Source organism: Otolemur garnettii, unplaced genomic scaffold (genome assembly GCF_000181295.1).
Source record: "Otolemur garnettii isolate 467f Iridium unplaced genomic scaffold, OtoGar3 scaffold00160, whole genome shotgun sequence".
NCBI classification, from domain to species: domain Eukaryota; kingdom Metazoa; phylum Chordata; class Mammalia; order Primates; family Galagidae; genus Otolemur; species Otolemur garnettii.
This window is the reverse complement of record NW_003852555.1, coordinates 3,973,089-3,978,822: the sequence shown is the minus strand read 5'-3', so window position 1 is coordinate 3,978,822 and position 5,734 is coordinate 3,973,089. Positions and strand designations below refer to the sequence as shown.

At 39.6% G+C, this 5,734-nt stretch overlaps 1 protein-coding gene and 1 pseudogene across 1 annotated transcript in view; one reads left to right on the top strand and one right to left on the bottom strand.

Moving 5' to 3' along the window:
* GRAMD2B (GRAM domain containing 2B) overlaps nucleotides 1-5,734 on the bottom strand; it is a 65,974-nt gene that overhangs the window by 55,426 nt on the left and 4,814 nt on the right. The gene's annotated exons all lie outside the window — the stretch shown is intronic.
* On the top strand, nucleotides 634-1,183 carry LOC100961151 (annotated as a pseudogene).

Below are 5,734 nucleotides of genomic sequence, written 5' to 3'. Positions count from 1 at the left end.
AAAAAAAAAAAAAGAAATCTACCAGCTTCACATCAAAACTAGTTTGACTTTATATACTAAGGTACTCTGTTATTAAGGAAGGAAGGGAGAGTGGGAGAGAAAGAAATACACTCTTGATAGTTTGTATAGCCTCTGGGAGGACCACCTTATATACAGCATCCTGCACAATATTTAAGTATTAAATGGATCAAAAGAAGTATTATTTTCCAATGAATTACAGAAATAATATGGTGGTCGGGGGTGCGGTGGCAGCTCACGCCTGTAATCCCAGCACTCTGGGAGGACAAAGCTGGTATACTCCCTGAGCTTACAAGTTTGAGACCAGACTGAGCCAGAGGGAGACTTTGTCTCTAAAAATAGCTGGGCGTTGTGGTGGGTGCCTGGATTCCCAGCTACTTGGGAGGCTGAGGCAAGAGACTCCTTTAAGCCCATGAGTTTGAGGTTGCTGTGAGCTGTTGATGCCATGGCATTCTACCGAGGGCGACATAGTGAAACTCTGTCTCAAAAAAAGAAAAGAAAGAAAAAAGAAAAAGAAAACACACATGAGGAGAAACCAACAGAAAAATTCTGGAAATGAAAAACCAGAACAAAGCAGCTTGAAGTGAGTGAATTAGCTCAAGTCTTCAATAAAAAATGGCCTCCAAGAAAACTACATTGCAAAAGATGGGACAGAAATAGAACGGAAAGAGTAGAAAGAGTGAAGAGGCAGAACCTGAAGAATTTGTGGTGGAGAAAGGACTGGATCTGGGCGTGGTTAATGAGAAGACGGAAATCTTATTTCTTCAAGATTTCCTTAGATACTGGCAATACTTGGGAACTTGAAGAAAATTTAGATTTCCAGAATTAATTGAAGCGGTGCTTAATTCTCAAACATCTAGTAAAAAGACAGTACAAAAAGAAAATCTTTATCCGACAGTGAATCTGATGGTAACTAATTAAAGAAGAAAAGGGACAGTACTGACAAACCCAGACGCTTTGTCAGAGGTCTAGAATAGATCCTGCAAGAATAGCCGGTGCTACAGACAGCAGGGAGGAATTAATGCTTCTTATGAAATGGAAAGATTCAGATGAGGCAGATTTGGGGCTGGCAAAGGAGGCAAATATGACGTGACCTTAAATTGTAATTGCTTTTCATGAAGAGGGACTAACTTGGCATTCTTGTCCAGAAGATGAAGCTCGATAATTGTTTGCATTGCCGTATATTTAAAATCTGGGTCTTGGCTTTTGATTGACGAGTGTATAGAAGTAACTACATTCTAATAAACCAAGTTTTGTATGTTCATTTTGAAAAAAAAAAAAAAAAATGAAGTGATAACTTAGACTTAGGCTGGCTCGGTCAGAAGCTTACCCTTCTATTTAACAATAGGAAATCCACTTTGCTAAGGTCTTCATAAGAAAGTTGTATTCTGATGGGTTTATTACTGTTAAAACTGTAGTCATCTTATGGGTAGATAAATATTCTGCAAAGGAACTTGGGGAAAAATCAGTACATGAGAATACCGCCCGCCACTCTGTGAGCTCTCCTATGTGTAGTCTGGTGCTATGTGACCAGCAGAACAGTTTCAGTAAGGTGCTTCATTTTGTCAAGTCCGACACATTTATATGTATACTGGAAGGTGGATATTCTAAGGGAAGACAAATCAACAAAAAACTTGATTCTGGCCTTAAATGACAAAAGCGTAAGAGACCAAAAATATCTTGGGAATTGTCACCTTTGAGACTTTAAAGAATTATAAGGTTGAAGAAAGGAAGAAGGTCTTTGCTTTTCATTTTGTATGTATCTACTGTTATAATTTTCTAACCTTATACATGTGTTGCTTTAAAAATGTCAACATGGATGGAGAAATAATGGCCCAACTCTGTCATTTTAAAAACTGGTAATAGGTATTACCCACAAACTTTGAAGAAGTTGTAAAAAAAAAAAAAATTACCCAGATATCACAGCCTACATTATCTTTGGCACTGTAGTTTGGAGAGTTTTCCAAGTCTTAAGTATGAATGTCACTTAGTCAACATTCAACTGATATTTATTGTTAAAAAGCGTAAGGCACTGACCTGCCTTTAAGATGCTGACAGTCTTATTTCCCTTGTGAAAGCCCTTTCTCTTAAATCTACAACACGGGCCCTTAAACATTTACGGTAGGAATGTAAAATGGTTTGGCTACTTTGGAAAAAAAATTTACCACTTCCTCAAAAGGTTAAAAATAGAATTGCCATATGACCCAGGAATTCCATTTCTTCATATATACTCAAGAAAAATGAGATCATATACTCACACAAAGACCTGCATGGTAACATTCACAGCAGCACTATTCCTAATCGCCAAAATGTAGAAACAACCTAAATGTTCAACAGAAGAACAGTCAGACAAAATGGGGTGTATCCATGCAATGGAATTCTGTCCCTGCAAAGGGATGGACTACTATCTGCCACATGCTACTTCATGGGTAAACCTCATGACATGTCAAGTAAAAAAAGGTAGGTGCTTGGCATGACCAGGTGCGGTGGCATGTATCTGTAGTCCCAGTCACTCAGGAGGCTGAGCCAAGAGGATGACTTGCACCCAGGAGTGTGAGGCTGCAATGAGCTATGATCGCTCCTGTGGATAGCCACTGCACTCCAGCCTGGGCAACATAGCAAGACCCCACCAAAAAGAAGGTGGCAGACAAAACAGACCCCACATTGTGTGATTCCAAGAAAAGGCAGAATTATGGAGCTAGGTAGTAGACAGTGACTGCCTGGGGCTGGGGTTGGGAGCAGGACTGAGTATTAAGTGTAAATGTGTCTGAGGGTTCTTACTGGAGGGATGAAACGTTCTAAGACAGGGTTATAATGATGCAGCACTTGGTGAAGTTAGTAATAAGTTACTGAACTTCAGTTTAATACTAAGCTGGAAATGTTCAATTTTATGATATGAAAAAATATATCAATAAAGTTGTTAAAAAATAATATACATCTTGGGTATCGTATTCTACTATGAATACAGGAACCTTGACAGCATATAAATTAGCCTAGCTTTAGGAATGTGGTATCAGTCAGTACTGCTTCTCTTTGAAGGGTAAATAATTAAACTCGTAAAAACACTCCTTTTTAAGGAGAAAGATGTCATTCAGGTGACTGGGGAGAGTCTCTCTCCAGGACCTTGGTTTTATTCCATTTGAAAACATGTGAAGTGCCTAAAGTTGAGTATCAGAAAATTAGAAGGGTGTTGAGAGACAGTTCTGTTGAAGTTTAGCAAAAGGAAAAATTCCTGCAGTTTAAAGCTGAGGAACCATGAGGGAAAAGCTCAGTGTCCGGAAGCGAGCAGGGTGTGGAAAGGTAACATCAAATCAGTAAGTAATAGTTATAAGCTGGGAGATCACAAAACACAATTTTGACATGAGATCCTTTTACCGTAAAATAAAAACCAACATGATGTGTTAGACTCATGGCAATGCTCAGGTGCTAGCCTAAGAATCCTCTAGATCACGTCAGAGAACATTATTGCATGCTACCGTGAGTTTAATCTTGTTGAATTTTGACTGTTTAGCTTAATCCCATTTTGTGTCATCCTCCCATCGCCACTCACAGCCTGTCCTGGACACTCAGTGGTAAGGGCTAACATAGCCACAGTATATGGAGAGCTGATAATACCCAGGCACTAGGCAAAGCGTGTTTATTACAGTTCCCATTTAAAGTTCAAAGCAAGCCTGTCTGCAACAGCTGACTTAAGTGCTCACTTTTACAGATGATGAAATGGAAATGTAGAGGTGCTTCGCAACTTGCCAGGGTCACACGTCTGGGAGATAGGAAAGCCACAATTCAAATACTAGTTTCTAGCCAGGTGGGGTAGGTCACATGAATAATTCCGGTGACTTGGAAGCCTGAGGCAGGAGGGTCACTAAGGCCAGGAGTTCAGGGCTGCAGTGAGCCATGATCACTTCAGTCCAGCCTGGGTGATAGGGTAACACCCTGTCCTTGAAAAAAATAAAAATCAAAAAGCATAATAATGGTTTCCTAGAGCCAGCATGCGTAACCATTTTACATACTTCTTATATACATCAGCAATTTTCTACGATAGTAACATCCAAGTATAGAGCTGATTTGGTATATTTCTTCCCAAAACCTTTCAAGCCAGAACACACTGTTTACTTTTCTCTGTTTTCAAGTTCCTCTATTGACTATTTTAATTTAATTTTTAACTTTTCTAATCTGTTATATATAATCCTTTCCCACCCCAGAGTTTATACTGAAAAATGAATGCAGTCTGTCGGATTTGATGACTTGGAAATTAAAAAAAACAATTACACATATACAACTATGTGTAGGGAGCAATCAATCAGAATGAAAAGGTAGTAGAAGTGGGGGAAAGTAGGGTCTTAGAAGGAAATATATAGCTAAACTCCTCATTCTTGGTCAGAATATGGGTACATTGTACTTTTAAATCAAATACGCACTTTAATGGTTAAGTAAATAGCCTCACAATGTAGCTCAAAGATGAATAAAGAAGCCACAGCAAGTTCTTGGGCAAGTGAACATAACAGTACCTAAAAATTTGAATTAGACTTTAGTTAGAATTTTTTCTATCATAATCAAGAAAGAAAACTTGACTAAGAAACATTTAAAAAGTAGAATTTCCCCTGACATGGTCAAGATGAGTGTCAGCTACAAGCACATCACAGTATATGTTTTAATTAGGGTGTCTCGGAGTCTCAGCCTTCCCAGCTCCCCAACAGATGGTTACTGAGAGTGATTATTTGCTGGGCTCCCTGAAAAACTCAATAAGGAAAACTGTAACTGAGCCTGCAACCTATTTAGGGGAAAGAGAAGTAATATACACTGGATTAGTGTGTGAGTTAATATATGTCAATGACTTATAATAGTACTTTGTGCAAACTAAACCATCAATAACTATCAATTGTTAATTAATACTCATAATAGCAGAAGCTGAATTTTATGAGGCTGTCCATATACATACAAAGTGACTCTAATAAGGAAGAGATGAATATGGCCAGTGAGAAGGGAAGGTTTTTTTTTTTTTTTTGAGACGAAGTCTCAAGCTGTCCCCCTGGATAGAGTGCTATGGCATCACTCACAGCAATCTCCAACTGCTGGGCTCAAGCGAGTCTCCTGCCTCCGCCTCCCAAGTAGCTGGGGCTACAGGCGTCTGCCTGGCTATTTTTTTGTTTGCAGCCATCATTGTTGTTTGGTGGGCCTGGGCTGGATTCGAACCCGACACCTTAGGTGTATGTGGCTGGTGCCTTAGCCACTTGAGCCACAGGCGCTGAGCCAGAAGGGAAGGTTTTAATGAAGGAAAACTGGAGTGGATTTCTGGAGGCATCTGAAGAAAGGGGAGCGAGGGGATTGCTTTCTAGAGTGGGTAGAACAAAAGACAGAGGGGATTCCTTCAGCCCTACGTTTGGCACACTGGTTCTTTATCCCTTTGCATATCATGTTTTTTTGAGTATTGCAAGAAATATATTTTTAAATTATTTTAAAAATTCACACTTTTTTTTTGAGACAAAGTCTTACTTTCTCACCTTGGTAGAGTGCTGTGATGTCATAGCTCACAGCAACCTCAAACTCTTGGGCTAAAGCGATCCTCTTGCCTCAGTTTTTCTTTTTTAGTAGAGACAGGGTCTTACTCTTGCTCAGGTTGGTCTTAAACTCCTGAGCTCAAGGGATCCACCCACCTTGGCCTCCCAGAGTGCTAGGATTACAGGAATGAGCCACTGAGCCTGGCTATTTTTTTTTT